This window comes from Zootoca vivipara, chromosome 1 (genome assembly GCF_963506605.1).
Source record: "Zootoca vivipara chromosome 1, rZooViv1.1, whole genome shotgun sequence".
In the NCBI taxonomy this organism is placed as follows: domain Eukaryota; kingdom Metazoa; phylum Chordata; class Lepidosauria; order Squamata; family Lacertidae; genus Zootoca; species Zootoca vivipara.
Window position 1 is genome coordinate 60,732,350 of NC_083276.1, and position 21,098 is coordinate 60,753,447.

Here is a 21,098-nt window from a genome sequence, read left to right on the forward strand (position 1 = left end):
CCTGTAACCTGTGTTAAGTTCCACATTCTATTTGAGTTTTCACAGGGTGTTCAATATAGTGGGATATTGTGCAAGTTTGGTGGTTATTTCCATGTTATTTTCTGCCAGAAAAAAAAATCTGGAAGTTTGCAAATGATTTAGAAATGAGGGCTAAGCTTGCAATATATTCTACCATTGATCAGCTATATTGCACTATAGTTCTGGAAGTGGATTTTACATTGTGTGAATGCTCAAACTGAATTTGGGGGGAAATTAAAATAAGCTGCCATGTAGATGCAGCCTTAAACTTTTATTGATTCCCACATGCTTCTTTATATCAGGAGAGGCGGGGAGCCTCAAGCCCAGGGTCTGAATGTGGCCCCCTAGGCCTCCCTATCCATCCCTTGGGATTCTCTTGAGGCCATGCTCTTTTGCAATGCCATGTCCCATCTCCCTTGGTCACAAATCTCACCAGTCCTGCTCCTGTGATGATGCTTACCTGGATGAAGAGGTGTGCATGTGTGGAAACCTGACATTTGTGTGGTTGGAATGTAGCCTACTGTAAAGACAAGAGTCATATCCATTGCCCTGCCCATTGCCTCAGACCCCGCCTATCTCGAACATGTCACCTCTTGAAGGTTTGCCTTGGGAGCTGAAAAGGGTTACTCACCTCTTTTAAATATGGTAGGCCTTGCCTTTGGGGCAAAAGCTTCTAATGGTCACAGCATCTTTGGGGAAATCAGCTTCCAGTTGCCTAGATATGCATGGGACATGGCTTCTTGCCTACCTTGGAGATCCTTCTCACTCACCGCTGCTCAGTCATCCTGACTGCTTGTGGATTCTTCTTCTGACACCTTGTTCAGAGCCAGACTTGAAGATTAGAGTTGGGCTTCCTGGAAACAAAATATGATAGCTTGTTTAAAGGGGGGGGATTGAAATGAAAGTGGGGGGGGAAATACAACATTTGAGTCAGAGGGACAATCCAGAACGAAGGTCAGCGAAAAAACCCCACCAGTACTAACTTTTCTGGTAGGTAAGCAAGGACATTGCATGAATTGTTGAGCTGAGTAAAGAACAGAGAATATTTCTGGCTGAAGGAGAAAGATTAGGGGGGAATGAAGCAGAAGTTGATGGTAGAAAGAGCCACCTGAAATAAGGCAGGATAAAATGAACAGGGAATGGAGACAAGCAACTCAGAACACAATTGTTGGAAATGGACCTAAAATATATACAATAGATTCTATTGATAGGTAGGTTAATGGAGTGGGTAAAGGAGTTTGTGCGGCGTACAGTTTTGTGAGTGCTTTTATGCAACTCTCTCCCAAGATTTCTCTAAAGGTTTCTGTTGTCCCCTGTAGGAAAAGTATTTGGGCAGTGCTCCCCCCAAAAGGTTACCAAATCTGGTCACCCCCCTTTCCTTCTCCCTAAAAAAGCTCAACAACTTTGAGCCGAACCCCAAAAAATGGGGGTAGATCACCACCAGATTTTAATTCTGAAAGTAGATCACAGTCTCTTGGGAGTTGGCCACCCCTGCAATAGAAGGTTGCTTCAAATATACTTCTTCTTGATCAGATTGATCAAGAGAAAGGCTCAGTACAGGTCAGAAGGAGCCAGTATTAAATTAAATCTGTGTCTTTCACACAGATCCTAAACCAAATTCCCTACAAAGAAGAAGAGCTATTTAGTTTGTCTTAATGCTATGGAGGTAGCTTAGGATCACAACTGTCATTTTAACTGCTGACTGGGCATGGTAAATATTTGAGATTGCTTCTATACTTCAGGCACATTTGTAAATTTAATACCCCCTTGTACATGCTGCTACATGTACAAGTGGCAAACCTATTGTTCTCTCATGAATCTGCATCCAGGGAAATCCCTGCATGTTGATCAAAGATGGAGAAAAAGGCTTACAGAATAAGTTGTGGGATTTGACTCACCCGTTGCTTGAAGGCAGGTAGGAATACTCCACACTTTATTCTTCGTTGGCTCTTGTTTTTGCACAGTCACTCAATGCTGGTAAGAATATAACTTAACACCTTATTGTTGTATAGCACTTTTTCGTCCTTCAGTTTTTCACCTACTGTATTTTGTGTGTAGCAGCCAGTGATATTGCACACTTTGGATTCTGTCAGAGTCTGAAGGTTCAGGAACAGAAGAGAATTGATGTTTCCTTCTCTTTCTGAACTGCAGTTTGCCAAGGAAAGTCCTGTCTCTAACTGTACTCCCTGCTGTTCCACCAGCATTTGTTAAACGGACGAGAAGCAAACTGTAGGGATCATCATCAAGCATTTCACTTTGCCCATAGCGCAGGTAGGTTTTCCATTCCATGGGACACCAGGACTTCCACAGTGGACAATAAAATAAAATGACAAGCTCGTTGAAAGGTAGCAATGGACGTTCATGGTTTGCAAAAGTGACAGTACTAGTCTGTGGAACACAAAATAAAAGAATCTACCATTTTCTGAATACTTCATTGGTTCAGATAATTATATTGATTCAAGTGTTTGTTGTTGTTTTCTTTTACTAAGCCATTCCCATGGACTATTTCTACTACCCCTTAAGGGGGTGGCTATGTAACCAGGAGGGAGGCAGCAATTAGAGGATTCTCCTTTTGAGAGTGTGTGAGGGGGGAGTCCATCCACCTTCTCCTCGAACCAGGAGAGCTGAAAGGGTAAAAATGCAACAGAAAGACAAGAGAGGAAGGACTGGACTTTGGCACCCTTTGTGTTGTTGAAAGGGCAGAGACTCTGAGTGAGCAACACTGAGAGCCAGTGTGGTGTAGTGGTTAAGAGCGGTAGACTCGTAATCTGGGGAACCGGGTTCACGTCTCCGCTCCTCCGCATACAGCTGCTGGGTGACCTTGGGCTAGTCACACTTCTCTGAAGTCTCTCAGCCCCACCCACCTCACAGGGTGTCTGTTGTGGGGGAGGAGGGGAAAGGAGATTGTTAGCCGCTTTGAGACTCCTTCGGGTAGTGATAAAGCGGGATATCAAATCCAAACTACTCTTCTTCTACTTCGTAAGCAAGAGCAGTGGGCTCGGTGCTGCTCTCTCTGTGTTAATTGTAAATAAACCTGCCATAAACCTGCCAGAGGCTCATTAATTCTTATTGGAGCTTGCTTGCCAGCCTGAGATCTTTACATCCTATGTGTCTGCCCTGTTGCCATCAAGCATGGCCCTCCTGCTTCTGATGCCCATGTGTCAAAGTGGCACATTTCCCCCGGAGCGAGATCTAAGTGCATGGAGACTAACATGTTTAGACCCCAAGGAAATGAGCTGCACACTTCATTTTTCTGTACAGATCCCATAGGTAGGACCTTTAGGGAGATAAAACGATGATCAAATGCACGGATGTTGGGGGCTGAGGGACTTCACGACGATAGCAGGACAGGACTGCATAGGGTTCTAGGATAACCTTGCAAAACAACTTCTTTGAAGTGCCTCTCAAATAGCAGATGTGTTCTCTTAACAACAGAGCTTTGTCCAATAAAAGAATCAGCAGGCATCATTCTGGCCAACTAGAAATATAAAATAAGCTACACCAGATTTACAAATATTGTTTCTAATGCTGACACATATGCAGTGCTTTAGGGACCCTTTACCACCATTTGAATGGGAAAAGAAAGCACATCAAGTAGGGAACACAAAGGTTAATCACAAGAGCTGGAAATCTTTGTACTACCACTGTACTGAATGCTAAGAATTATCTGTCATTCTGTTATCACCCCGTGTTCATGGCTTAAGCAGATGTCTTTTCTAGGACATGACGAAGGGCTTGTTGACATGACAACCCCATAATTTAACTTCAGTCCCTATAGCTATAATATAAAGTGATGGTGTTGACCTTGAAAGCCCTATGCAGCTTGGGAGCAGATTACCATCCATATGAGCCTTCCTGGGTGTTAACATCAGAAGTCATAGGAGCAGATAGAATCAGGAACTTGGCAGATTGGACATATTCAGTGATGGTCCCGTACATGTGGAACTACCTCCCAAAAGAAGTATGCTCAATCGCCTCCCAGCTTTCTTTTAAGTGGGCCCTGAAGCCTTTACGTAAACCCGTTTTTTGTTAAAATGTGTAAAATTAAATTATTACTGCTTTGCAGTAGCAGATGGTGTGGTGGGCCTGCAATGCTCACCCGTCTTCCTTCTGGCTGCATTGCTGCTGCAAAACAAGAGGAAGAGGAGGAGGCAGCAACACTGGCAGGAATGCTAGATTGGTTCCATCGGCATGTTTGCTTCGCATCAACTTTGCTGCTACTCCGCTCTGTCCCAATTTGCAGCAGTGATGCAGCTGGAAGGGGGTCAGGTGAGCAGCGCAGATCCACCACACCATCTACAACTGCTGCTTCCAGGTGTGTTCAACAGTATTTAGAGCTGATCTGAGATGTAATATTGTGCTGTTTTTTAAAATATTGTTCTTAAAATGTTGAAGCGTTTTTATAATTTTATACTCATTGCATCCTGCCATAGAATAAAATTATATTTTGTAAGGCGGCACAGAATATTTTTAAATGAATAAACAGAGATAAAGCTTTTAAGAACGCAGATGAAAAGCTTTGTAATACTTTGCAGGAAAAAAATGAAAAAAGAGATAGCTACGGTATGTCAGTAACTCTGTATCTTATTTTCATTAGTGTCTTTCAAACTTCTGCAAAGAACTGGTCAACTGGATTTTTCTTTTTCTTTTTTTTGCCATGTGTGCAATTTATTATGATTCAATCAAGGAAAAATGTAGATAGGTCATTGTTTTCAAGGATAAAATATCCTCTGCTGTTATTATACAAGAAAGATAGTTTCCCACAGTCCTTGGTTTTTTGATGGCAAAAGGATCTGGGCTGAATTTTTTTGAAGCGTGTCAAATGACTCCTTTGCTTTATCTCAGTTAGAACTGACCCATTGTTTCTTCCACCCACAGGGACCCCACATTTATTTATTTATTATTTAAAAATCAGTTATATGTAAAACATGACTAAAATCTACCAGCTGATTAAAAACAAATGCATATAAAAACACAATTCAAAACAAAGCTAAAATTATTAAAACGTAAAGATGACTGTAACTAAAGCATGTGTTTGCTGAAAAAGAAAGGCTTTCAGCTGGCATGTAAAACAGTCCAGTGAAGGCACTTGCCTAATGCCAATAGGCAGGGAGTTCTAGAGCAAACCCCAGTTGCAACCAGCAGTGGGTGAAGGGGTGGGGCTGCTCCACTCACCTGATCTCCATCCAGCTAAATTGCTGCATCACACCAAGACAAAGAAAGGGAGGGGCATGGCAGTGATGAGATTGGTGCAGTGTAAATGCGTCAGCAGCAGCACAGAGGCAGCTCCAGCCGTGTGTTGACACTGCACCAACCGTGCCGCTCCCCCTTCACCTCTTTGTCTTGGTGTGTTGCAGGGACTTAGTTGGAAGGACATCTACTGAGTCGAGCAGCCCTCCCATGCCATCCACATCTGATTACAACTTCCCAAACATTTACAGTTGGATTACACATTTTAAGTCCATTACCCACAGCCAGGGGTGGACGAAGGTGTCGTGACACCCAGGGCGGGGCGTCGCTACATAGGGTGCATGTGCGGCGCCACTACGTACGATGCATGCGCTGTACGTAGCGATGCTGCACATGCGCTGTACATAGCGGTATGCCGGTGGCGGCGCTTCAGTGGCATATGGACCGTGCTGGGATCCTCTGCTCACAGCTGCAGCAGTGAACGGAGGATCCTCCGTTTGCGGCTGTAGCGGTGACGGAGGGATCCCACCACTGTCCAAATAGCACTTGAGCGGCGCCAGTGTACAGCGGCGTACAGCACATGTGCGGTGTCGTTATGTACAGTGCATGCGTTATGTACAGAGCATGGTTTGCCGCCGGCACCGGGATCCTCTGCTCACGACTGCAGCAGCGAATGGAGGATACTCCACATGCGGCTGTGGCGGCATAATAGCTGCTTGCGCTGCCGCAAGCCCCTGCATGGTGCCTTCTTGTCACCCTCCCAGACAAGGTGCATGGGGCACACCGCCCCCGCCCCCCCATTGTGACGCCATTGCCCACAGCATTCCCCCTTATCCTATTTCTTTGTGATTATTTGTATCTATTCGTTCCATTTATGATTGGTTTATGGAATAGCTGGACTGTGTGTCTGTATGCCTTCCTAACTTACAATGAAACAGGATCTTTTTACCCATCTGGGATATGGCAGCTATGATCCCAAGGGGTAGTAGTATGTCCAAACATTTCACATCCATCAGATAGAAAATGAAGATATTGCAGGCAGTGGGAAACAAACATGAGTTGCCATAATGAAATGAATGATGTTGGGAAACAAAAAATACAAAGCGTATGTAATTTTAAAGAATGTAATGTGAAATGAACAAGACGTTGAGTAACAAAAATGGATGAATAAACAAAACATTGTTTCTTGAACACTTTAAACCTATGCACACTTACCTGGGAGTAAGTCCAACTGGAATAAATAGAATCTGTGAGCTAGCATACATACATAGGTCTGGACTACAGATCTTTAGTCCACAGAATGTCAACAGTTATTTTTAGTGCATGAATTCAGCATAGGTTGATAGCAGGAAATTTACATCAGAATCAGAAAAAAAATTGGTTGGATATTTGTCAGTTTCTGTAACACCTTGCTGCTAAATATATGCTAGGTTTAGTAAAAGTCATCCTTAAATTACTATGCAGACGCAGAAGATGACAGTCATTTCAAATCTCACTTCCTCAAGTTAGAAATAATGAAGAAGTGGCAGGGGGGAGTCCAGGTTATATAGTGCTCATGAAGAAAATGCACACAGAAAAACACACTTTACTGCACTAGTAAAAATTTACACAGAAAGAAATCTATACATTTTAAACACCTTAACTCTATCAGTAAGTTCATAGTTGTTGTCCTCCACCATATCTTGGAAAATACCAGAATATTATCATGCATTTTGCTTTTCCCACAAGCCTCCAAATGTGAGTCCTAGTCACAGGATGAATCTACTTTCATTTAACGTGTAGGAGTTCATGTGCACAGAATCAGACCCACTGGCCCTGCTACCAATCTCTTCACGCCCAGACAACTATTTAAACAGGTAGGTAGCCGGGTTGGTCTGACGTAGTCGAAACAAAATAAAAAAAATTCCTTCCAGTAGCACCTTAGAGACCAACTAAGTTTGTCATTGGTATGAGCTTTTGTGTGCAGCATCCTCCCCCCTATCCTATTTCTTTCCTATTCTTTCATCTGAAGAAGTGTGCATGCACACGAAAGCTCATACCAATGAAAAACTTAGTTGGTCTCTAAGGTGCTACTGGAAGGATTTTTTTTATTTGGTTTCAACTATTTAAACAGTGGGGGGGGGCTCTATTCAGTGTTTCAGCTGAGCATGCAGATGTTGGGAGGAGGGACTGCTAACTCCCTGTGTTCCTGGAACATGGATTCGGTGTGAATAGAGAGGCTGTACATTTTCACTTCGAGATGTAGCTGGGATTCTGACTGTGCAACATTACAAGAACATATGAAGAGTCCTGCTGGGTAAGAAGAAGGGTCTATCTAGTCTAGCAACCTGTTGCTTACAGGCAGGTGACTAGCTCAGTTGGTTAGAGCATGGAGATGATGATGCCAAGGTTTCAGGTTTGAGCCCCATATAGGGCATCTGCATATTCCTGCATTGCAGGGAGTTGTTGTTGTTTATTGAATTCATATACCGCCTATACCTGCGGGTCTCAGGGCGGTTCACATAATAAAGTTGGACTAGATCAGGGGTCGGCAATGCTTAACTTGCCTGGGCCAGTTCACTGCCACGGAGCATGCAGGGACTCACCGAGTGGGCAGCTCGGTTTGGGGGCAGCTCGTGGACTGGTAAAAAGACCCCCGTGGCCGCTTGTGGATGCAATAGCCCTAGCCCTGCTGTTGCCCCTCAGCAACAAGTATTTAGAGGCATGCTACGTCCCATTCTGGATGTACAGCCATCATGACATGTTGTCTTCGAAAGCCTTATCTCCCATAAATATGTTGAATGCCATTTTGATGCTAAATTGGTTGCTGTCACCACAGCTTGTGGCAGCGAATCACATAGTTTAACTATGTGCTTTGTGAATACTCATGTATGGTCTTCCCTGAATCTCCAATGATTTAGGTTTGTTTGATGACTCCGGATCTAGTATTATGAGTGAGAGAGGAAAAGTACCTCTCTTTTCAATTTTCTTCACACATGAATAGTTTTATTCACCTCTGCATTGACCCTCTTACCTTTTCTTCTAAACTAACCCCCTTACCTTTCATCCTATGGGATTTTATCCAACCCCCACTGAAGACCTTTCAGGTTGTGCTTTTCAGGTTGCTATTGCCTATGACTCGTGTTCATTTCACCTTATGTTTGACCACAGTCTTGGTGCTCATATTTCAGGAAAAAAGCATTCTAGTTCTGTTCTAGTCTTGTGTTTCTAACCATTTGCCTCCAGCCTACTGGACTAGTAATTTCTTCAATTTGTCACTAGGCTGGAATTTTATTGTGCTTGTAACTCAGCCCTCTGGCTTAATGCTTCCTTTTGGTCCAGTGCTTTGACTTTTGACCTCCCAGCCTCTACTTTTGCTTTGCTCCTGGTTAGTTTACTATGTGAGACTTCATCATGACCAGAGTTGTAAAGTTAGGTGATACTGCAAATAGCTGTTTGCATCCTGGTCCTAACACTAACACCCTGTCATCTTCATTCCATGTTGTCCATGGCTGATGTGCAATTTGGTGTTTGTCATCAACATCCCAGGCCATTTTATCGTGGCTCCGAGCCATCTGCAGCACAGAATAGTGACATTGTGCTGGGGTATCTGTCCTGGAATTCAGCATTCATGGTTATTTAAAGCCTAACATAGATACTCTGCTAGGAAGAAGAAAAAGGGGAGGGGGAAAATAAAGGCCCAGCTGCATTCATTTCAATGATTACATATCCAGCTATGTCTGATTATGCGAATGTAAAACACAGCTGCATTCATTTAAGTCATTACATGTTGAAACGTGTAGGGGCTGTACTTTGGTCTTTCAAAAATTAAAAGGAGTTTTGCACTGATGGTAGGAAGACTAGCTTTTGGTCATTCATGTGTGTTTGGATTATAAGCGTTTAATAATTCATTTATCTCCCAGTAGTTTTTCTAGGCTAGGAATATACATTTCTCTCGCATACTTAACAGTCTGTTTATTTCCATTAGAAATGAAAAGACCTATTTGTAATTGAGGCATTGCCACTGACCTGTGCAGCATAGATGATTTTGAACCTGCAGCATACTGTCGTAATTACTGCTACAACTCTATAATTTAACGTTCATTTGCATTGGAGTGTTCCAGGTTCCATGAAAACACTGGTTTTCAAAGGGCGAGGCATCACCTGCACTTGTTTGGCACTTGCATTTGAAGTGGGTCAAGCCTAGCAGTTTCCTTTTCCAGAATAGATGGGCAGGCAATGAATGGAAAAATAAGAGATATAGGTTGCTGCTGTTTAGTTGTTTAGTCGTCTCCGACTCTTTGTGACCCCATGGACCAGAGCATGCCAGGCACTCCTGTCTTGCACTGCCTCCCGCAGTTTGGTCAAACTCATGTTAGTAGCTTCGAGAACACTGTCCACCCCTCTCATCCTCTGTCGTCCCCTTCTCCTTGTGCCCTCCATCTTTCCCAACATCAGGGTCTTTTCCAGGGAGTTTCCTCTTCTCATGAGGTGGACAAAGTATTGGAGCCTTGGCTTCAGGATCTGTCCTTCCAGTGAGCACTCAGGGCTGATTTCCTTCAGAATGGATACGTTTGATCTTCTTGCAGTCCATGGGACTCTCAAGAGTCTCCTCCAGCACCATAATTCAAAAACATCAATTCTTTGGTGATCAGCCTTCTTTATGGTCTAGCTCTCCATACATCACTACTGGGAAAACTAGTATATAATATGTATATAGTACATATTAAATGATTCAAAATAAATAAAAAAATCCTTCAGTAGCACCTTAAAGACCAACTAAGTTTTTATTTTGGTATGAGCTTTCGTGTGCATGCACACTTCGTCAGATACACTGAAACAGAATCCACCAGACCCTTATGTATATTCAGAGGGTGGGGGGTGGGGGTGATGGAAATGGGTGATGGGATGATCAGAGTGGTAAACCTGTAGATGGCTGTTAACGACTGTTGATGACTGCAATTGGTCCTTGGGGGGGGGGAAAGCAAGGGCTGAGGTGCTAAAGAAAGCTTGATCATGCATAATGAGATAAGAATCCAATGTCTTTATTCATCCCAGGTGGCTCCATGGTTTTAAGCTTGGTTATGAGTTCAAATTCAGAAACTTCTCTTTCCAGTCTGTTCCTGAAATTTTTCTGTAACAGCTGTTTGAGATCTTGTATAGAATGTCCTGGGAGATTGAAGTGTTCTCCTGCTGGTTTCTCTGCCTTGTGGTTCCTGATGTCAGATTTATGTCCATTTATCCTTTGGCGTAGGGTTTGGCCTGTTTGTCCAATATAGAGAGCTGAAGGGCACCGTTGGCATTTGATGGCATACACAATGTTAGAAGATGAGCAATTAAATAGTCCTGAGATGGTATGTTGGATGTTGTTGGGGCCAGTAATGATGTTGTCCGGGTGTATGTGGCAGCAAAGTTGGCATCTGGGTTTATTGCAGGCTCTGGTACCAGTGTCCATGTTAAGTCTGGTGGTTGTATTATTGTGGGTGAGGAGTTGTTTAAGATTGGGTGGCTGTCTGTAGGCAATGAAAGGTCTTCCTCCCAGAGCTTGAGAAAAGGGAGCTGTCATTGTCCAGGAGAGGCTGTAGATCTCTGATGATGCGTTGTACTGTTTTAAATGATTGTTGCTGTTGTTGCTAAAGCTTGCTAGTAGCTTGTTACCACCAAAAGATCTCTAAGTGGCTTACAATATATTTAAATCACCAGCATAAGTAAAAAATACATTATAATATAAGCATTTTTTACAAGATCTAATATACAAGATTGCCCTTGGAATCCTTTCCTATTCTACAATTCTGTGATTCTATGAAGATTAAAAAGGCACCAAAAGGATTGCACCCTGTTCCCATCCATTTCATTTCATTGCTGTTAGACATGCAAAAGTGAAAGCTGCTAACAGCAGCACCCTCCCCCCCCCAGTTTTAATGCATTTTAACGGAACTTTCTAACATTCAAATGTTTTGCAACAGGATCCTTCTTCCAAGGAGATACCAAGCCACACAGGCTAGCTCATAGCCCAACAGCCTCCGATTTATTCTTGTTCTTGAAAGACATGAGGAGGGGAGAGAGAAAAGAGCAGAAAAAGGGGCGTCAGGGGAAGCGGACAGCAGGTGACCTTATGCAAGATGACAAGCAGAAATTGACAGTCACTGTGAGAGACGCAGAAAGTAACGAGTATAAGCAACAAGCTGATAATCAGCACAAATTATTGTTGAAGTGAGATTGTCATTGAGCAGTCCAATCATATTATTATGCAATATTGTCCTTATTTATTTAGTCATCCAATCGTTTTCTATCCCGCTTTTCAGGCAGAAGGCTCACAAGCTGGGATGAAATTTGCTTTACACATGGAAATTGGTGGTCCTAACCTGATTTGAGCTTTGCTGGTATTGGATCGCCAGCTGTATCAAGTGGACATTCACGTGTGAGCCACTTTTGCTTTTAAAGTTCATATAGAAATAAATCCCAAGCAAATTAGCTGCCTGGAATACAACATTGTCAAAAAAATAATTAGCTCCCATGACAGCAAATTCAGGTTTTGAGAGGGTGTTTTAAAGAAAAGAAAAATACATAGTGAATTTATGTTAGGAATTGGAAGGCAGGTGCCTTCTAACGGTTTGACTTCACCCACACTGAACTCTTCCAGTGTCACCGAGACAGAAGGATGCTAACCAAATAATTTTATATTAAGTCATATTTTATTGCAGAACATGATGAGAAGTTTTTTTTTAATTTTCAAATCATTAAATGAATGTAAGAATTTAAACTAAATTAAAAATGCATATACTTGGGTAACGTTTGTGTGTGTGTATAAATGTGTATAAATGCATACACTAGCAGATAGAATGCAAGATATTAGGGGATATTAAGGGAAATTCCTTGGCAATAATGTGCATAATAGTCAAAACAGCATGGAAAAATGTGTATATTAGGAGAGATTAGCACTAAAAATTTCATGAGGTTTTTTTTTTTAAAAAAAATGCAAATGTGGAGATGTGGAGAATTGAACTTAAAATGGGGAAAATGAGAAAGTGAGAGAAATTAAAATCGACAGATTCATCCATTCCTACATATAAAACAGTTGAGCCCCGTGCTGTGATGTATTTCTGCAGCATAATTTTATATCACCACATCCATATTTTTATTCAGTTTTACACAGTTAAATGCACTATTGTATGTGCCTCTTTATGTGTAAATGAGGCAGATTTTCAGATTAGGGGACAAAACTCTATATTCCACCGTCCCTCCAGGGAGCTCAGAGTGATATACATGGTTCTCTCCCTCCCAGGTTTCTCTACACAACCACCCTGTGAGGTAGGTTAGGCTGAGAGACAGTGATTGGCTCAAGGTCCCCCAGTGAGATTCCGGCTGGGTGGGGATTTGAATGCTGGTACCCTAATCCCTGATCCAAGACAACAACGTGCTGCCTTTGCAACTGATGTTCTAGACACACTTCTGAGTAGACATGCAGTGGGTCACACTCTCGGGCACATTTGAACCCCTGCATTTCTGTTTATCGACTGCTGAATTCCATCACGCCTGCCGCAATTTCATCACGTCTTTGCTGTTCTTGAAAGTGGAAACCATAAAGAAAAAAGGGAGGCAAGAGATGGCTGGCTGAAGGAAGGATGCAGTTGAATGGGAGGAAAGCTTTCTGTCCTTGGCAATTATAAAACTCTTTTCACTGCAGCTCCCATTTCTGCTGCTAGTCCACTAATACTGTCCCCCTCTGCTGAGTCTGCTGTTCCAGAAACAGTATTTTCTGTCAGCAAATGACAGGAGACATTGCTTCTGGCAGGGCTGATGCAGTGGGAGGCCAGTAAACCAGAAGAAACTGTGTGGTAAAAGAATTTTTAAGGTCTGCTGCCTGCAAAACAGGAGTTCCCCAGCACATAATAAGGAAAGAAGAGATTTAGTAGTGTATTAGCGTCATGATGGCTTCTGACAGGTACTGTATGGTACAATAATGTTATTACACTATACTCTTTCTTGCTCACGGGGCTATAAATCTGTGTTTCAGTTATGAAGCCCTATCTTTTGTTCCATTCTCTATAAAAGATGTGGCTTTCAAACGCACGGATGTTTGACAATTTTGTTCTGCTAATTCTCTCAAGCTGGGGGTGTTTGTGTGAAAAGGGGAGGAAGGAGGAAAAGAAATGGAAACCTATCCCATTCGCATGCTCTGATTCTCCCGGCTGTTCAAAGCGCTGAATGATTTAGTGAAAAGCCTTAATGGCTTTACATTAGGCATATAGCATAGATATTAACAAAGGCATCAAGTCTAATTAATCAAATATACTGCACCATATCCCGAGGCGTTTTCCAATGAAGTCGTTCAGAAGAAACAAAAGAGGCAAACAAAGGTTGGATGTGGCTTGGCGGGGGTGGGTGGGCGAGAGACACTTAGATAAAGGGTAGCAAACGTTTGGCAAACTGACCAAATCCAGCCCTCTAGGCAGCACTGTCCAGTCTTTGGGATTTTTTTTCCAGGCCATGTCCCATCAGTGAGCAACTACAGACTACACCTCTTACTAGCCCTGATCTGCTCCCCATGACCTTCAGTGCTTTTGGCTGAGTTGATTCTACACATGCTCTGCCCATTTCCAAAATGGCTGGAGAGCCAGAAATTGCTTCTGCGCATGTCCAGAGACTCCAGACATGTGCAGAAGGAGCCTCCCCGGGCCGGTAAGAATCCGGGGGATTTACGGGGTTTTTAAAAAATCCGGGCTGCTGGCGGGAAACGGCTGGAAAAACAGGGGTTTCCTGGGGAATACGGGAGACTTGGCAGCTATGATCTCTTGCTTCCCTGGGTGTGTGGGTTCAGATGTCTAGAAACCTCTGGCTTTTATATGATTCGTGTACATGTTAATGTTCTAAAGATAGAGTAAAATTAATCCATAAGTGGTATTTGACCCCGGCCAGCAGGGAAAACGTGGTGAGGCATCTCCGCCCAGGGCTGCCCGCTGGGCATGGAGGCTCTGATGCTGGCTGCCCTGTTTGACAGCTGTGTGGAGGGTGGCCGTCTGCCAAGGATTGAAGGGGTGTTGGCTACATGTCTCTCGGAGGTCCCTTTCCAACTTTACAGATCCCCGCCTCAGTTAGCAACCAGCCCGAAGGGGCTGTGTGTGTAGGGCGGAAGCAGGCTAGATGGTGTGTGGCCCATGGGTTCTGTGACAAAATGGTGCTCAAGCCTAGTGGTGAAGTAACCACTGGCACCACTTCCAAAATGGTGCCAAGGCTTGTGTTCTCTTGACAAAGTGCTCACTTTATACTGCCGAGCAGGCCTGCTCAACCTGTATATTGTGTGTAAATATTTCAGCTTTGGAGTTCCTGAGTCAAGAGGATTTTAGGAAGTGAAGGGAGTCATTATTCAGTGGCACCGAACTCTTTTTGAGAAGATGGCCTTCCAATTGAACTGATAAATGTGTAAACACTCTAAATATGATGCTTTGTAAGAAACTGAGTGCAAGCAATTGGGGAGAATATTCTGCTTAGGAAATTCAAATTTGTTTTGTTTTGTTTGCATCTGTTTGAAATCTTTGGTTTCAAAGCCTAGATAAATTAAACACCATGATTTGGCTTTAAAAAGGGAGCCAGCATGGTGTAGTGGTTAAGCGCAGTGGACTTGTAATCTGGTGAACCGGGTTCGCTTCCCCGCTCCTCCACATGCAGCTGCTGGGTGACCTTGGGCTAATCACACTTCTCTGAAGGCTCTCAGCCTCACTCACCTCACAGACTGTTTATTGTGGGGGAGGAAGGGAAAGGAGATTGTTAGCCACTTTGAGACTCCTTAAGGGGAGTGAAAGGCGGGATATCAAGTCCAAACGATTCTTCTCTTCTTCTCACTTAGGTGGGACCCCTACCATCATAGGCCTCTGAGTTCTGGCAAGATACTAGAACATGGAACCTGACCCTACAGTCACACAGCCTCTGTTTTGGCAGGGTGGTGGTAGAGGTGGCAGAAGCCAAACCAAGCAACACCTTTTCTTCCACTTCAGGATCGACCATCTCTAAGGACAAAACATGATTCAAGATAGAAGGTGATTTTTTACAAGGTTCATATGAACCTGCTTAGGATTTGCCCTCAGTTTGTGAGGCCTTTTCTTGTCAATTCATCCCCTGTCAGCTGATGTCCAACTGGTGGGTACAACAGAGGGGGCTATTTGGGGTTGCTGCACCTAAATTATGAAATAACATCCAAAGAGAGATTTGTCTGGCACCTTTTCACCAACTTTTTAAAGGTTCCTGACAGTTTTATTTCAGACTGTTTCATTTTCAGCAGGCTACCCCCCCCCTTTATAATGAACTTCCTTGAGTTAACTTAGCTTAGGGGCCATGCCTATGTGTTTCATTTGCGACTCCTGTTGTGTTTTATTCAGTTGGTTTATTGCTGCTGAGGATTGCTTGCTGTTCTTAGAATTGCATTTTAAGCTTGCTTTTGTCATATATATTTAATTTATGACTTCATGAGTATGCCGTTGACATTGGAAATGAAGCCTACCCAGACATGGAGAATGGTGGCATGTGTTTTCATCTTGTTTTTGGCTTATCAAACATTTTATTTTATTTTTTTTAAATGTTTTACATATTTTAACTGGTGTTTTGTTTTTTGTTGGTAATTTTCTTTCTTCTTTCTTGTAAGCTGCTTTGAGGTTTTAATACAATTCAAAGATACAGAAATCTTGTGAAATAAAATAATAAATGGATAAATGACATTGGCAACAGCAATAAATTTCCAGGTATAATTTGAAGCTGAGGCCTAAGTCAATATAACTTATGAAATCTGGACCATATTTGCACACCTGATCAAAGATTACCTCACTAAGTGGCAACGGGGAAATGGGTGTCTCTTTCTCCTAAATCATCCATTTGAAGGGGATGAAAAGGAACCAATGTTAGATGTCCGTATAGGGCCTTAGTCAGGATCACTGGCTGTAAAGTGCCTGGCATGTTGGAACAGCTGAAATTTTCAGGCCTGGCAAAAGGACTTAGTGTCTATTATGCTAATGAGAACTGTCTAAAAATCTATGAGAAATGAATTATTTAAAACAGAATGAATGACTCCATCACAGAAGTGCAGAAAACTGCAACAAGGGTACAAGTGTATGACATTATATGAAAATTAATCCAGAATTTCAGGCAGAAAAACAAACCGAATAACATTTAAATAAAATCGAAGAACTCTTTTTTAAAAAAAGTATGGGCCAATTACTTGTGGGTTGTTGTGGGGATCAAATGTACCACTTTAAGTTTCATGGGGGAAAGGCAGGTTATAAATGTAGTAAGTATGTAAGATTATCTCAAGAAGGCAGAACAAGACTAGACAAGCTGATGGTGCCTTCCCATGACAATTTGCCCACACTGAGGGAGGGCAGCATATCTGGAAACATTTCATTGGCCATCTGGTATCACCTGACTGTTCAACCCAAGGAGCTTATAGGCTGCACTATGAACATTCCAACTGATAATTCTGTCCATTGACCCGTTTAGTAAACAGAGCAGGAAGCCAGTTTCCTGATCTACAAGACTTCTGGATTGAGTCCTGCAGCTTCTGTCATGAAACGTCTTCTCTTAGGAATATATATTTGATTCTTTGCAGCAGAGTCTTTAATCAAAAGAAAATCCCAGAGTAAATGCCCAGAATCACCTTCCCCACAGCCCCAAAAGCAACAACTTATTATCCTGGACCAAAATGTTTCTTCTCGCTTTTTGTTTTGAACCCCTTTGAGTATTATTGTTTTTAAAATTTGAAAATCACCAACTCCATGCTGCTAGATGTGGTGTTTCATGGCATGTACCTCCACGGGCAGCCTCCGGCATTGAGAATTCTTCCTACAGGTCACTGAAAGATTGAAGAGGCCACGCGCCTTGTAAATCCGAAATCATCTGGCATCATTGAACATGCTCAGGTCACCCAAAACCAACAACATGTGCATTTTAAAAAGCCCATTCTGACTACTGAGAGTAATTAGCTCATGTTTATATGGTCTTTTTACCCACAGGCGAGAACACTGCTTTCTGATAGCTGGAAACCAATAGATCAAAAAGGCAACACAGGTGCATAGCTGAACAAAGGCTAAGACTGACATGAAAACATCCCACAGCAGCCCATCATGTACACTACAAAGGATGACCTACAGGCAAACAAAAATACATGATATAAAATATTGCACAGAGTAAGAAACTAACTCTGCTGACTGGCTGTGGAGCTCACAGGGAGAGGGCCTATGGCAAATTGTCCCTAGAAGAGGAAGAGCAAACACTTTATTTACAATTTTGCTGCAATTGTTACTCACAGAATGACATATTGCTATATTAACCTCAGATGCATACCAGGGAATAATGGCCTATTATGTTTTTCTTTTTTTAAATGTCCAGTCTAATGCCTTTTTTTGCAATAACAGCAGCAATCTCCTTTAAAAATAGTAATGAGATGTATTGCATCTCATAGTAAATAGTGCAGACTGTGAGTGTGTCACACTTTTCATTCAGCCATGGCTAATCCAGCCTTGCGTAATCTCAAGAACTTGCTGGACTATGACTCCCATCAACTCTCACCATTGGCCATGCTGACCAGGCCTGAAGAGAGCTGGAGTCTAAGAACGCCAGGAGAGCACCAGTTTGGGAAAGGATGACACACTGCAAGTACATAACACTCCAATTAGTTTCTACAAATGGAAAATTGAAATTACTTCCTTTCCACATAATCTGTTATGCAGTCAAAATGATGTCCCCTTGATTAGGGTCTTATAATTTACCCCATTTCTCTTGGTGTAGATGTGAGTATTGATAACTCATGGAGGATGAGTGGGCCTGTTGTCTCCACACTCCTTATCTCAATGTACTAATATTGCACCTTGATAACTCCAATGATTTACAGCTAGTCAAGTTTGTGGGAGTGGTGCATGTGTGTGTTGCTGGGTGAGGCCTATTATTATTATTATTATTATTATTATTATTATTATTATTATTAAATTTGTATACCACCATATATCCGCAGGTCTCGGGGCAGTTCACAGGATAAAATCACAATACAAAAACACAGAATACATAATCAAAATAAAAACAAGAACAACCCAATAACCTCCCCCCAACACATTTTAAAAGGGCACTGAATGTCAGTCTAAAGAGACAACCACCAACAGAGGGGAAAAAACCCCCACCTCTTCAGAGTTTTGGCTGTGTTATGTTTTCAGTGGTCTGTGTTTGCCTGAGCTTCAGTCTGGACTAAGGAATCTGAGCCCCTGTGTTCTGATTTGATACATGATATCCAATCACAGAACATTTCAGGATTTGGGCATCTGCCATTGTCCCTTAAACTCTGAGTTATGATTTGCAGTTTGGCGTTTAGACAGCCAATCATGTTGAGAGTGGAAGTGGCCCAGAAATGTATATAACCAGTTGTGTTTCCACTGCTGTCCAGTTCTGTTAGTTCAATAAAGGTTCTTGTCATTATCACTGTGTCTTGCTTTGTGGGAACCCACCTACACTTCAGGCTGGACTGTTAAAGAAAAAAGGATCCCTTTCATGTAGAGCCTCCTGCCTAAACATATATAGCATGTGTGCACATAGTCTTACTCAGAAACATACTGCTAGTACGTGGAGGCCAGGCTGAAGAAAGCAAGCATGAATGTGCTCCCTTTCAAGTGTTTTTTTAAAAAATATATCTCTGCACTGAACAATCTGAAAGGGCTGAGCTGATGGTCATGGGGATAAGTAGGCTTTCAAAGCCTGTTGCCATGATGGAATTGCAGAGTTGGAGAGAACCACGAGGGTCATCTAGTCCAGCCCCCTGCAATGCGGGAAACCCACAATTCTGAGATTAAGAGTCTTGTGCTCTACCAAGTTAGCTATGCAGTTTGGAATGGAATAAAGGCACACTGGGTTGTTTTGGGAAGCCAAACCACAAAGTTAGAGTTTACCATTCAGGAAGTATGGAATGAGGAAGGGCCTTTATGGAGAGCCTTGAGGCATGACTACTGAGGCCTACTTTGGGGATTATCAGCTGCCAAAAGTTCTTCTGCAAGTTATGCTTCATTAAAAGGCAAGCTTAGATTGTAGGGCTTTATACAGATTAACACCTATGATGAGATAGAATGCTTATCAGCAACTCCTGTTGCGTGTTCAGACCCAGAGACCTCCCCTCTAAATAAATTCACACTTGACTCAAATTTTAGTTTTGGCATTTGGCAGAATTTAGGCCACAACTTTATTGATTACAGAAAGTGAGTGGTTGCATAGGCTCTGGTTCAACTAGCTCCCTGCAACTTTGCAGGTAGCTCTGACCCAGGGCACCAGGATAGGTCAGCCAAGGGTGAACATCTGGATAGGCGAAAAGTCGGGAACAGACTATGACTGCCACCCAGATGTCCCCCTGGACTCAGGCACGGGCACACCCCCCTCTCAGGGATTGACCAAACCATTTGTGTCCCTGGATTCCTTGAACGGAATAACCAGGGCAGTCTCGAGCAGGTCACACGTCCTGATGCTGAGGGACGGAGATCGCTCTGGCGCCCCCGCCCTCGCAGGGCACAGCATGGCTTCCGCATGGCTTCGCCGTGCAGCGCCCAGGCTACCGGCCCGGCGCTCTAGCACCCTGCACCACCGGGACTCTACCTAGAGCCGACCCTGGGAATAACCTTCACATAGGGATTGCGAGAGCGTTCTCCTATCCCTATCACCTAAACCAGAGCCTATCCGCAACCTTACAAGTTGTGATGATTTACTACGCGGCAGGCAATACCTGCAATTCCTTCTGTGCCCCTGTCCCAACGACAGACGACAGACGACGGCATAGCAAGGTCAAGCACACAAGCCCTAAAAGTAGTGAAAGGTGGGCGGGTGTTCCGAATGCACACGCTGAAAGAGGAAGCTCTGGGTCACGTGCATGGGTATATATAGGTCCCTCGATCCGTTTGGACTGCGCCCCATTGGCCAGATTGAACCTAACATTGAGGGACCTACCAATTGGGTTTTGTGGCTGACCAATCTTACCCACCCACAACACAGGGGATCGGTTTCCAGGTCTCACCGCAACACGTGCCCTCTTTGAGGGAGGACACAATTTTTCATTAGTGTTCACAACACTTCCCTCTCCGACTAGCCTCTTGGATATATAATTAAATGGAAGGTTGAATTAAGTTGTTTGGTAACTTCTCAGTATCAAAACTGTAAGCCGGCGTAAGAGTGGATAAGGAGCTACTGTGAATCAGCCCATCGCTAGTATTTCAGTATTTTGTACAATATTCAGTTGAGTGAACTTTTAAAAACGTGGGCATCATCAGTTCTGGCAGATAATAGCCCCACAGAAAATTTTGCTTTTTTATGTCAGCTGCAGCCTGATTTAGCCTCCCAAAATGTCCAGTGGAATGATGGAATCCGCAGGTCACAAACAAAGTGGCTCAAAAAGGGTGATATGTCACAATCGGGGCAATACTAAAAGCTTAATTTATATGAAAGCTGATGTCTGTAGCACTTGCTTCAAGAAAAGGAACAAGAGAAAAAGTGATAATACCAAGATAGGATGATAAATCTGCTCAGAGATCCAGTAGCCTGTGCCAGGACTGATGATGCCCACGTTTTTAAAATGTCAAACCTCTCACATTTTTTCTCTGGAAGGCAAAATGTTAATTTTCCATAGCTAAGTGTTACGTTTACTTTCCACATACATCCACATACAAGTGTTCTTGACTAAGGTTTGTTTTCAATCTGTTCCCCCCCCCCCCTGAATGCTTGCTGCTAACTGCTCCTTGATTAAAAAACCGAAAGGCATGTTACTACTACTTCTATGGCTATAAGCCACTATGTCTAGGTTTTTGCCTCCGCTCTCAGTGGCCATATTTATTTGAATTACTTTATTGCACAACTTTTATATACCATTTGATTATAACAAAACCTCAAACTGGTTTGCAAAT